The sequence below is a fragment of the Dendropsophus ebraccatus genome, chromosome 10, assembly GCF_027789765.1.
Source record: "Dendropsophus ebraccatus isolate aDenEbr1 chromosome 10, aDenEbr1.pat, whole genome shotgun sequence".
Lineage (NCBI taxonomy): Eukaryota > Metazoa > Chordata > Amphibia > Anura > Hylidae > Dendropsophus > Dendropsophus ebraccatus.
Genome location: NC_091463.1, coordinates 11,569,510 through 11,583,694, shown reverse-complemented (window position 1 = coordinate 11,583,694; position 14,185 = coordinate 11,569,510). Strand labels below are relative to the sequence as shown.

The following is a 14,185-nucleotide window of genomic DNA, read 5'->3' as shown; positions in this document are numbered from 1 at the left end:
CGGCCATCCACTCAATTACAACATTATGTGATCATAGCCTTTCTGTGTTTTAAATCCACTCCTGGTTTTGGTTGCAATGAGGACCTGGCATGAGGACCAAATACTGCCTGAAATATACTGTGTGTGAACCCAGCCTATGGGTGATGGTAATGTACAGTGTATGGGGATATGGGTGATGTACAGTGTATGGGTGATGGGTAATGTACAGTGTATGGGGATATGGGTGATGGTAATGTACAGTGTATGGGTGATGGTAATGTACAGTGTATGGGTGATGGTAATGGGTAATATACAGTGTATGGGTGATGTGTGATGGGTAATATACAGTATATGGGTGATGGTAATGTACAGTGTATGGGTGATGTGTGATGGTAATGTACAGTATATGGGTGATGGTAATGTACAGTATATGGGTGATGGGTAATGTACAGTATATGGGTGATGGTAATGTACAGTGTATGGGTGATGTGTGATGGTAATATACAGTGTATGGGTGATGGTAATGTACAGTATATGGCTGATGGTAATGTACACTGTATGGGTGATAGTAATGTACAGTATATGGCTGATGGTAATGTACAGTGTATGGGTGATGGTAATGTACAGTGTGTGGTTGATGGTAATGTACAGTGTATGGGTGATGGGTAATGTACAGTATATGGGTGATGTACAGTATATGGGTGATGGTAATATACAGTGTATGGGTGATGGGTAATGTACAGTGTATGGGTGATGGGTAATATACAGTATATGGGTGATGGTAATGTACAGTGTATGGGTGATGGTAATGTACAGTATATGGGTGATGGTAATGTACAGTATATGGGTGATGGGTAATGTACAGTGTATGGGTGATGGTAATGTACAGTATATGGGTGATGTACAGTATATGGGTGATGGTAATGTACAGTATATGGGTGATGGTAATGTACAGTGTATGGGTGATGGTAATGTACAGTATATGGGTGATGGTAATGTACAGTGTATGGGTGATGGTAATGTACAGTATATGGGTGATGGTAATGTACAGCGTATGGGTGATGGTAATGTACAGTGTATGGGTGATGGTAATGTACAGTGTGTGGTTGATGGTAATGTACAGTGTATGGGTGATGGTAATGTACAGTGTATGGGTGATGGGTAATGTACAGTGTATGGGTGATGGGTGATGTACAGTGTATGGGTATATGTAGGGTGGAGCTGTCGGCTATGTGTGATGGTTTTGGGGGCTTTAGGATTCTGCTGAAAACTTTTGGGAGGTAAAATATTTTACATTTAGCAGTGAAATTCCTGAGCAGCCGGGACAGTATGGTCATGTGACATGGAGACTGATACTGTTAGGGGACGCTCAACCAGTCACAGCATCCCAATCACAGTGCCCCCATACCACAGCATCCCAATCACAGTACCCCCATACCACAGCATCCCAATCACAGTGCCCCCATACCACAGCATCCCAATCACAGTGCCCCCATACCACAGCATCCCAATCACAGTGCCCCCATACCACAGCATCCCAATCACAGTGCCCCCATACCACAGCATCCCAATCACACTGCCCCCATACCACAGCATCCCAATCACAGTGCCCCCATACCACAGCATCCCAATCACAGTGCCCCCATACCACAGCATCCCAATCACACTGCCCCCATACCACAGCATCCCAATCACAGTGCCCCCATACCACAGCATCCCAATCACACTGCTCCCATACCACAGCATCCCAATCACAGTGCTCCCATACCACAGCATCCCAATCACAGTGCTCCCATACCACAGCATCCCAATCACAGTGCTCCCATACCACAGCATCCCAATCACACTGCTCCCATACCACAGCATCCCAATCACACTGCCCCCATACCACAGCATCCCAATCACACTGCTCCCATACCACAGCATCCCAATCACAGTGCTCCCATACCACAGCATCCCAATCACAGTGCTCCCATACCACAGCATCCCAATCACACTGCTCCCATACCACAGCATCCCAATCACACTGCCCCCATACCACAGCATCCCAATCACACTGCTCCCATACCACAGCATCCCAATCACACTGCCCCCATACCACAGCATCCCAATCACAGTGCCTTCATACCACAGCATCCCAATCACAGTGCCCCCATACCGCAGCATCCCAATCACACTGCCCCCATACCGCAGCATCCCAATCACAGTGCCCCCATACCACAGCATCCCAATCACACTGCCCCCATACCACAGCATCCCAATCACACTGCCCCCATACCACAGCATCCCAATCACAGTGCCCCCATACCACAGCATCCCAATCACAGTGCCCCCATACCGCAGCATCCCAATCACAGTGCCCCCATACCGCAGCATCCCAATCACAGTGCCCCCATACCGCAGCATCCCAATCACAGTGCCCCTATACCACAGCATCCCAATCACAGTGCCCCCATACCGCAGCATCCCAGTCACAGTACCCCCATACCACAGCATCCCAATCACAGTGCCCCCATACCACAGCATCCCAATCACAGTGCCCCCATACCACAGCATCCCAATCACACTGCCCCTATACCACAGCATCCCAATCACACTGCCCCCATACCACAGCATCCCAATCACAGTGCCCCCATACCGCAGCATCCCAATCACACTGCCCCCATACCGCAGCATCCCAATCACACTGCCCCTATACCACAGCATCCCAATCACACTGCCCCCATACCACAGCATCCCAATCACACTGCCCCCATACCGCAGCATCCCAATCACAGTGCCCCCATACCGCAGCATCCCAATCACACTGCCCCCATACCGCAGCATCCCAATCAGTGCCCCATACCGCAGCATGCTAATCACAGTGCCCCCATACCGCAGCATCCCAATCACACTGCCCCCATACCACAGCATCCCAATCACACTGCCCCCATACCACAGCATCCCAATCACAGTGCCCCCATACCGCAGCATCCCAATCACACTGCCCCCATACCGCAGCATCCCAATCACACTGCCCCTATACCACAGCATCCCAATCACACTGCCCCCATACCACAGCATCCCAATCACACTGCCCCCATACCGCAGCATCCCAATCACAGTGCCCCCATACCGCAGCATCCCAATCACAGTGCCCCTATACCACAGCATCCCAATCACACTGCCCCCATACTGCAGCATCCCAATCACACTGCCCCCATACCGCAGCATCCCAATCACACTGCCCCTATACCACAGCATCCCAATCACACTGCCCCCATACCACAGCATCCCAATCACACTGCCCCCATACCGCAGCATCCCAATCACAGTGCCCCCATACCGCAGCATCCCAATCACAGTGCCCCTATACCACAGCATCCCAATCACACTGCCCCCATACTGCAGCATCCCAATCACACTGCCCCCATACCGCAGCATCCCAATCAGTGCCCCATACCGCAGCATGCTAATCACAGTGCCCCCATACCGCAGCATCCCAATCACACTGCCCCCATACCACAGCATCCCAATCACACTGCCCCCATACCGCAGCATTCCAATCACAGTGCCCCCGTAACGCAGCATGCTAATCACAGTGCCCCCATAGCTTATGACAAAGCACCCAAATGACAGTCACATGATGGCTTCATTACCCAGCTGTCTTCTACCCCAGTGACTGGCTGCACTATGGGCCCAGCAGCTCTGCCACCTCTCTAGCCCCTATAGGAGAAGATTAGAGATTCGGGCGGCATGGACTGTGAAGCCTGGAGCAGCCGCTGACGCTTCTCCCTGTATTCGCCTTATGTGTTCTTACATTTGTAATTCAAAAGTAAATAGAGTTATTTTCATTGTTCACATAAGGATTTAGTGTTTTCTCTCTGCAGCCGCTCGCCTCCTGCCATGGCTGTGATGTTAGGAGGCGCTGTTTACCTATCAGGCGCAGTGTGGTGCCACGCAGCGTGGATACTCCTGCTGGCAGCAAATGTGTCATGTTAAACATTGCTCGATAGAATATATATATATATATATATATTTATATATATACGCACACACATAGTGACTGATGGGACAGTCGTGCAGACTCTAAAGAGAGCGTTCAGTGATGTGTCCCTAGTAACGGGCTGATTATGAGGATAGCAAACTCAGTGCAGACACTGAACAAGCAGTAATGTCATGTGGAATGACAGAGTCACAGCAGAATAGTGAGTGCAGCTCTGGAGTATAATACAGGATGTAACTCAGGATCAGTAATGTAATGTATGTACACAGTGACCCCACCACCAGCAGAATAGTGAGTACAGCTCTGGAGTATAATACAGGATGTAACTCAGGATCAGTAATGTAATGTATGTACACAGTGATCCCACCAGCAGAATAGTGATTGCAGCTGTGAAGTATAATACAGGATGTAACTCAGGATCAGTAATGTATGTACACAGTGACCCCACCAGCAGAATAGTGAGTGCAGCTCTGGAGTATTATACAGGATGTAACTCAGGATCAGTAATGTAATGTATGTACACAGTGACCCCACCAGCAGAATAGTGAGTGCAGCTCTGGAGTATAATACAGGATGTAACTCAGGATCAGTACAGGATCAGTAATGTATGTACACAGTGACCCCACCAGCAGAATAGTGAGTGCAGCTCTGGGGTATAATACAGGATGTAACTCAGGATCAGTAATGTAATGTACACAGTGACCCCACTAGCAGAATAGTGAGTGTAGCTCTGGAGTATAACACAGGATGTAACTCAGGATCAGTACAGGATAAGTAATGTAATGTGTGTACACAGTGACCCCCACCAGCAGAATAGTGAGTGCAGCTCTGGGGTATAATACAGGATGTAACTCAGGATCAGTAATGTAATGTACACAGTGACCCCACCAGCAGAATAGTGAGTGCAGCTTTGGGGTATAACACAGGATGTAACTCAGGATCAGTAATGTATGTACACAGTGACCCCACCAGCAGAATAGTGAGTGCAGCTTTGGGGTATAATACAGGATGTAACTCAGGATCAGTAATGTATGTACACAGTGACCCCACCAGCAGAATTTTCTATGACCCCACCAGAAGTTATTTTCCATGATAATACATACTCGCAGTGGGAATGACATCCCGCCAGTATGTAAGTTAACCCCCTGTCGGCCGGTACATATATCACCTGCTCCACGCTTTGGCTTGCTTTGGGGGCTCCCAACGTCTGCACGTCCAGCTCAGCCAATCAGTGCGCTGCCCCGCCGCAGCCAGTGATTGGCTTAGCGGGATGTACAGACGTCGGAAGCCCCCAAAGCAAGCCAAAGTGTGGAGCAGGTGATATATGTACATACTCGCAGCGTGATGTCATTCCTACTGCGAGTATGTATTCTTATAGAAAATAACTGACAAGGGATCCGCTGCGAATCTGGTACGTGTGAAGCCACCCTTATACAGGATGTAACTCAGGATCAGTATAAGATAAGGAATGCATGTACACATTGACCCCACCAGCAGAATAGTGAGTGCAGCTCTGGAGTATAATACAGGAGTCAGGATTAGTAATGTATGTACACAGTGACCCCACCTGCAGAATAGTGAGTGCAGCTCTGGAGGGTGTGGTGAGCAGATGTACCTTTGTGTACTCGCCAGAACCAGTACAGAGGGTGAATTCCATCTGCCATTCCTAAGAGGGTGGCAGGCTCCTGGCTGGGAGGGGCCCCCACTATGGAGTCCCGGACTCCCATTCTTCATTCCAGGCTGGCGGAGAGTGGGGAGAATAATCCATTACCAGCCAGTGCTTCTGAGGAGTCTGCAGTAAGAAGATCTAGCCGCCCTTGCAGCAATGTGGGTCTGGCTCTGTCGACACCGGTCAGAAGCCGAGAGGCTTTACAAAGTAAAGGAGGGAGGAAGAAAGAATCGCAAAGTGGCCCTGATCCATTTCGGCTCAAGGAAAGATAGTGGAGTGGAGTGGAGCGGAGCGGAGTGGAGTTCTAGCCCCGAGGAGTCTATTACCACCTTCACCTCCAGGATTGTAGCCATGAGTACCAGCACCTGGAGAAACAGCTGAGAGAGCTGCAGGCGGGGGGAGCAGCCAGCAAGAGGGACAAGCATGAGCTCTCCCAGTGTGTACAGGCCCTGAGACATCCACAGGCTGCAAGGTGAGCGGGATCCTCCTGGAGGGTGCTGGGCCTCAGTGAGGAAAGGTTGGAGCGGATGAGGAGAAAGAACATTCAAATGGAGTATGAGTGATGTTGAGCCGACTTGCCAAACTGTTGGCATCTGACTCCCAGCGGCTGGAGAAGTTAGATGCCGCCCTAGGGAGTCCTGGAAAACATGGAAACTCTTTGAATCGCCGCGGCTCTATCACTACAGTGCCACAGCAAAGAGTTTCCCCGCTGCCGGCATCATATTGACACATCATGCCGGGTGGGAAAAAATCCATTGCATACATTCCATTGTTAATGCAGCCTGACTTGTCAAAATCAATTTTTGAAGGGCTCACCTGAAGGGCCTCTAAATAAATTTTTAGAGGGCTGACTTTGTTTATTGTCACTGCTCCTCTGAGTTGGTATTGATAATTTTGGTGCCATCTGACCCTCCTTGGATTAGGTAGCTGTTTCAAATTCAGAAGCCGTCCGGTCAACTATAGGCCACTATGTCAGGTGTTTTTTTTAATTTTTAAATTAAATGTAATTCAATTAAAATCTTTTTTTATTTTTTTTATTTTAGCCATATACCCATTTTTTCTCAAAAATGGGTATACGGCTCTTCCAATCTCACAACATGGTGGAGTTTTAAGAGGGAAAATCCAATGTTGGAGCTGAGCCTCAATAGCTGTGTTAGTAGGAATGGCGACAAGGTGACCGGAGTGGGAAGACCTCTGTATTCTCTAAACCAGTGCTTCTCAAACTGTGAGGCGCCCCCTAGTTGTCGGTGAGGCCCAACTGGGGAGCCAGTTTTCACTAAAGTAACTATGATCTGCACAGTCCTTCTGCTGTTTGCAAAAATCTCCATTTTAGCAACATTATTAATTTATTTTGTACTTGCTTTATTAGTATATAGAGCTTGGGAGACTGGTGAAAGATCGTCCTAGCATTATTTTCAGCTTTTAAATGGACTTTCACCACTGATAGTGAGGCCCAGGCATCCTCTTGGTCAGTCTGGTGAGGCCCAGGCATTGCCTTGGTCTGTTGGGTGAGGCTCCAGTTGAAAAAGTTTGAGAAGCGCTGCTCTAAACCGTCAGGTCTTTTGGCATCAGGAGAAGTGAGAAGATAACACTTGGCTGTACACTTCGGGGAACTAATGCAAAATAAATTCTAGAGAAAGGCCTTAAGGTCAGAGAATAGGAACTGATGATGAAGAACTTGTTTGACACAAAAAACTTTGTTTTGGTATCCAGACGCACATCAATCTGAGAATTAATTGTGACCCAAGGAATTTATGGGCTGTACTTTCATGTGGTTCTTGGGCTTGATTCAATATTGCTGACAAAAAGGGCAAAGCTGGCACTATTGCTGCAAAGCACAAAATTTTGAGAGAAAAAAACAGGCGCCGTTTCCAATGAGAGTAGGATGGAATCATCCTCCCTCGAAAATTAGCTTTTGAAATGATTAAAATAACTTGATTCAAAATTCAAAGTCGATTTTTGGAGGGTGCACCTCAAGGGCCTTAAACTCCATTTTTGGTGCGCTAACCTTATTTTTGTCACTGCTCCTCCTAGTCAGGAGTGCTAATTTTCTTTCCTTTTGCCTGTAGGTGGAAGAGCACACTGTTTAGCAGGCAGGATCAATCAGGTCTGTAGAGGCGGTAGTAGTGGGTGGTTTTTTTTATCTTCAATTTTAAATTCCGTCAAATTGAATTGAAATTTTAATGTCTTTTTTTTTTTTTTTTTTTTTTTTTTTTTTTTTATTAAAAGTGCCTAAAATATAAAACGTATCCTAGTTTGTCAGGGATACCGCACTTGCCCTCTTTCAGATACTCTTTAAAGGATTTAAACTGTGAACATTTAAATTCCAGACTTTATTGTTATCAGTTCTCCTGTAACTCAAACGATTTTTGGAGGCCTCACCTCACTCAAGGGCCTCAATTTAAATTTTTACATAGTTTCCATGAGCACCTCACCCCTTTATGTGTAGGACGTGTCTGACCACATCACACACTCACACACACAAACAATGACAGTTAGCGTTGAGTGCTCCCGTGTGTGGTGCATTATACTCACCGAATTACTGTTGACCCCGGCCGCCATCTTGGGACAATGACGTCATCTTCAGGAGTCCGGCTGGACCGTTCCAGCCCCCCTCCATGCCGGCCCCCCTCTGGCGCATCATCAGCTTCTCAGCTGCCATTGGCTAAGCTGCTCAGCCAATCACAGGTGAGCAGCTGATGACGCACTGGAGGGGGGCCAGCATGAACGGTCCGGCCGGCCTCCTGGAGATGACATCATTGTCCCAAGGTGGCGGCCAGGGTCGACAGTAATTCAGTGAGTATAATGCACCACATTTCCGGGGGTGGGGGGAACACGGGAAAGGGGGGCATTCAGTTAAATAACACACATTGTAAAGTTGTATAACTTTTTAACGTGTGTTATTTAGTGAATAAATGTGTAACACGGCACTACCCCTTTAAAGCTGGGCTGGTCATGTGGTAACAGCATAAGGCTGGTTACGTAGCTTTATATTATTATGGTTTATTAATAATATTGGTTATTTAATGTTTATGTAGAATATTGATGGGATTTTCTGTTGTGTTTGGTTATGGCGACATATACCTTTGTTCATTTTATGTTTTTCTAATAAAAGAATCACCGGATGTAACTCAGGATCAGTAATGTAATGTATGTACATTGTGACCCTACTAGCAGAATAGTGAGTGCAGCTCTGGAGTATAAGGGTGGGTTCACACTACGGAATTCTCGTGGACAATGTCCGCGGAATTCCGCCAGCTGTCCGCCCGCACATCTGGGCGCCTTTCCACCGGCTCCATAGACACCATTCTATGGGCCGGCGTATTCCGCTATATGCTGAAAGAAGTGTCATGTCACTTCTTTCAGCGGATCGCGGAATACGCCGGCCCATAGAATGGTGTCTATGGAGCCAGCGGGGGGAAAAGCGTGTGCCCGTGCAGGCGGACAGCTGACGGAATTCCGCGGACATTTTCCACGAGAATTCCCCAGTCTGAACCCACCCTAATACAGGATGTAACTCAGGATCAGTACAGGGTCAGTAATGTAATGTATGTACACAGTGACCTCCAGCAGCAGAATAGTGAGTGCAGCTCTGGAGTATAATACAGGATGTGACTGAGGATCAGTAATGTGACTCAATATTATCATCATACCATATAACCTGTAAATCATGCTTATAGGGTGACATACATTAGATCAATTACTTCATGATCTTTATCTTTTCTCCAAACTGTGGATGTAGAACTGCTGAAAAACTACAAGTCACAGCATGCCCTGACACACACAGAATCTCCATTGCTTGGAATACTTCTATCTCATAATACTGATTCCCTGTGCTATTAACAGCACCACCATGTGGCCAAATGGGTGTACTGCAGAAGCCTCATGTATCACCTGTAATTGCCTCATACAGTAACACATGGCCATATTGGATTTGCTTTTTAGGCTAAACTTGTGCGATGGAAGAAAGGTAAATTAGCGGTATACACATTACACGTTATACATGTATCATTATCAGCACAATCCTTCACCCTCCTGCGTAGCCAAAGCCGCTACAGACCTACAACTCCCACCATGCTAACTAATGGAGACTGGGTTATATACGTGACCCCACATCACAGAGATGTGACCCTCTTATCATGTGGATGTGACCCCTTATCATGTATGTGACCCTTTATCATTTATGTGACCTCTTATCATGGTGATGTGACCCTCTTATCACATATGTGACCTCTTATCACGTATATGACCCTCTTATCATGTGGATGTGACCCTTTATCATTTATGTGACCTCTTATCATGGTGATGTGACCTCTTATCACGTATGCGACCCCTTATCACAGGGGATGTACCCCCTTATCACCAGGGATGTGACCCCTTATTACGGGGGATGTACCCCCTTATCACTGCGGATATGACCCCTTATCACACACCACCATGCTAATTATCCCTTTGCTCCTCACCTTAGGATGATGGTTCCTCACAGGACAGGATTGTCTGTCAGCCCTGGAAGACAATCAGAAACCATTTATTGTACGCAGGATTATCTATTGTTACTGGGACTCGCCAGCTATGGAGGAACTACAACAGCCAGCATACCCTGAGCGCCCACTGCTGGGAGGTGTAGTTCTGATGATTTCTGATCAGTGTATGCCAGATACTATAGGGGCGCATTCACACTACGGAATCTGCACGGATGAGCTCTGGCAGCCTATCCGTGTGGATTCTGTAGTGTAAACGCACACCTAAGGGACATGTTCACACACATGCTGGGGGTGGTAGTGTCACATGCCGGGAGTCACAGTGGTCACATGTGGGGGGTGGAAGTGTCACATGTTGGGGTGGTAGTGTACATGCCGGGGGGGACAGTGGTCGCATGCAGGGTGTGACAGGGGTGGTAGTGTCACATGCGGGGGTGGTAGGGGTGGTAGTGTCACATGTTGGGGTGGTAGTGGTCACATGCCGGGGGTGACAGGGGTGGTAGTGTCACATGCTTAGGGTGACAGGGGTAGTAGTGTCACATACCGGGGGTGACAGTGGTCACATTCCGAAAAGTGGTAGTGTCACATGCCGGGGGTGGTAGTGTTACATGTTAGGGTGGTAGTGGTCACATGCCGGGGGTGACAGGAGTGGTAGTGGTGACATGTTGGGGTGACAGTGGTCATGTGTCGGGGGGTGACAGGGGTGGTAGTGGTCACATGTTGGGGTGACACGGGTGGGAGTGGTCACATGTTGGGGTGACAGGGGTGGTAGTGGTCATGTGCCGGGGGTGACAGGGGTGGTAGTGTCACATGTTGGGGTGACAGGGGTGGTAGTGGTCACATGTTGGGGTGACAGGGGTGGTAGTGGTCACATGTTGGGGTGACAGGGGTGGTAGTGGTCACATGTTGGGGTGACAGGGGTGGTAGTGTCACATGTTGGGGTGGTAGTGGTCACGTGTCAGGGTTGGTAGTGTCACATGAGGTTGTAGCTTTCACTTTACCACAGAGGATACTAAATAAAGCTGCGCTGTGACTGGTTTCTAGGGGCCGTTTTAATCAATTGTACCTCGAGCCTCAGTGTCCTTGTTCCCCTGGCAACCAATCAGCGCTCAGCTTTCGTTTTACCACAGCAGGTAATGAAATGAAAGGCGCTTAGTGATTGGCTGCTTCTGACCGGCTGACGGAGCCCCTTAGGGTGTTGGCTTCACCCCGGCCCCCTCAGTTGTGACTGCCGCTCACAGCTCCTCCACCTCATGAGGTACATTAGAAAGCAGCCAGCATACACAGACTATAGAGCAATCTACATAGAGCGCCCTCTACAGACATACACAGAGAGCCGCCGCCTCGAACACGACTTCTTCTTCAGGTTATTCGTATTACGTCACCGCCAGCTGTGCCCCGCCCAACTGTGACGTCACTGCCGTCCTCTCCCTTCTCTTTGGCCTTGGGAGGAACCTAGAGACGTTTGATTGACGTTCCTTTCCACCAATAGGACGCCGCGGATCCTCGTCCCCCGGAGACCTGGGCGCAGGAGGGGGCGGGACCGGGACGTTCTCCGTGTGACATGGCGGCGGCGATGGCGGTGGCTCCCAGCACCGGGTGAGTGAGCGCGGGCCCGGCGTGACGTCACCACATTCCGGAACGTCAACTGCGTAATACCGGGAACGTCATGACACGTCCTGTAGTGTGTATATAGCTGTATACCTGTATATACACGTCCTGTAGTGTGTATATAGCTGTATACCTGTATATACATGTCCTGTAGTGTGTATATAGCTGTATACCTGTATATACATGTCCTGCAGTGGCTGTATACAGCTGTATACCTGTATATACACGTCCTGTAGTGTGTACATAGCTGTATACCTGTATATACATGTGCTGTAGTGTGTACATAGCTGTATACCTGTATATACACGTCCTGTAGTGGCTGTATATAGCTGTATACCTGTATATACTTGTCCTGTAGTGGCTATATACAGCTGTATACCTGTATATACACGTCCTGTAGTGGCTGTATACTTGTGTATACACGTGCTGTAGTGTGTACATAGCTGTATACCTGTATATACATGTCCTATATTGTGTACATAGCTGTATACCTGTATATACACGTCCTGTAGTGTGTATATAGCTGTATACCTGTATATACACGTGCTGTAGTGTGTATATAGCTGTATACCTGTATATACATGTCCTGTAGTTTGTACATAGCTGTATACCTGTATATACACGTGCTGTAGTGTGTACATAGCTGTATACCTGTATTTACATGTCCTGTATTGTGTACATAGCTGTATACCTGTATATACACGTCCTGTAGTGGCTGTATACCTGTATATACACGTCCTGTAGTGGCTGTATATAGCTGTATACCTGTATATACATGTCCTGTAGTGTGTATATAGCTGTATACCTGTATATACATGTCCTGTAGTGTGTATATAGCTGTATACCTGTATATACACGTGCTGTAGTGTGTATATAGCTGTATACCTGTATATACACGTGCTGTAGTGTGTATATAGCTGTATACCTGTATATACACGTCCTGTATTGTGTACATAGCTGTATACCTGTATATACACGTCCTGTAGTGGCTGTATACCTGTATATAAACGTCCTGTAGTGTGTGTATATAGCTGTATACCTGTATATACATGTCCTGTAGTGTGTACATAGCTGTATACCTGTATATACACGTCCTGTAGTGCGTACATAGCTGTATATACATGTCCTGTAGTGTGTATATAGCTGTATACCTGTATATACACGTGCTGTAGTGTGTATATAGCTGTATACCTGTATATACACGTGCTGTAGTGTGTATATAGCTGTATACCTGTATATACACGTGCTGTAGTGTGTATATAGCTGTATACCTGTATATACACGTGCTGTAGTGTGTATATAGCTGTATACCTGTATATACACGTCCTGTAGTGTGTACATAGCTGTATACCTGTATATACACGTGCTGTAGTGTGTTAATAGCTGTATACCTGTATACACATGTCCTGTAGTGTGTATATAGCTGTGTACCTGTATATACACTTCCTGTAGTGGCTGTATACCTGTATATACACGTCCTGTAGTGTGTATATAGCTGTGTACCTGTATATACACTTCCTGTAGTGGCTGTATACCTGTATATACACGTCCTGTAGTGTGTATATAGCTGTATACCTGTATATACACGTCCTGTAGTGTGTACATAGCTGTATACCTGTATATACACGTGCTGTAGTGTGTATATAGCTGTATACCTGTATATACACGTAATATAGTGGATTTGTATAGCTGTATACATGTTGCATAGTGTGCATGGGGGGGCGCTGTGCTGTGGGTGTATGGGGGGGGCGCTGTGCTGTGGGTGTATGGGGGGGGGCGCTGTGCTGTGGGTGTATGGGGGGGGCGCTGTGCTGTGGGTGTATGGGGGGGGCGCTGTGCTGTGGGTGTATGGGGGGGGCGCTGTGCTGTGGGTGTATGGGGGGGGCGCTGTGCTGTGGGTGTATGGGGGGGGCGCTGTGCTGTGGGTGTATGGGGGGGGCGCTGTGCTGTGGGTGTATGGGGGGGGCGCTGTGCTGTGGGTGTATGGGGGGGGCGCTGTGCTGTGGGTGTATGGGGGGGGGGGGGCGCTGTGCTGTGGGTGTATGGGGGGGGGCGCTGTGCTGTGGGTGTATGGGGGGGGCGCTGTGCTGTGGTTGTATGGGGGGGGGGGGCGCTGTGCTGTGGGTGTATGGGGGGGGCGCTGTGCTGTGGGTGTATGGGGGGGGGGGCGCTGTGCTGTGGGTGTATGGGGGGGCACTGTGCTGTGGGTGTATGGGGGGGCACTGTGCTGTGGGTGTATGGGGGGGCACTGTGCTGTGGGTGTATGGGGGGGCGCTGTGCTGTGGGTGTATGGGGGGGCCCCTGTGCTGTGGGTGTATGGGGGGGCCCTGTGCTGTGGGTGTATGGGGGGGCCCTGTGCTGTGGCTGTATGGGGGGGCGCTGTGCTGTGGGTGTATGGGGGGGGGCCCTGTGCTGTGGGTGTATGGGGGGGCCCCTGTGCTGTGGGTGTATGGGGGGGCA

General features: G+C 48.5%; 2 protein-coding genes across 8 annotated transcripts in view; one reads left to right on the top strand and one right to left on the bottom strand.

Moving 5' to 3' along the window:
• ZNF618 (zinc finger protein 618) overlaps positions 1 to 11,699 on the bottom strand; it is an 86,821-nt gene extending 75,122 nt beyond the window's left edge. For 2 of the 6 annotated variants that reach the window (XM_069942662.1, XM_069942663.1), the window contains exons 1-2: positions 11,181 to 11,699; positions 10,097 to 10,139 (exon numbers count right to left, since the gene is read on the bottom strand). The gene's annotated coding sequence lies outside the window, so the exon portion shown is untranslated. The other 4 variants (XM_069942660.1, XM_069942659.1, XM_069942661.1 and 1 more) reach the window with 3 other exon arrangements.
• The window catches only part of ARAF (A-Raf proto-oncogene, serine/threonine kinase), a 19,880-nt gene continuing 17,236 nt past the window's right edge, over positions 11,542 to 14,185 (top strand). For both annotated transcript variants that reach the window (XM_069942677.1, XM_069942675.1), the window contains exon 1: positions 11,542 to 11,713. The gene's annotated coding sequence lies outside the window, so the exon portion shown is untranslated. The remainder of the gene's footprint in view (positions 11,714 to 14,185) is intronic.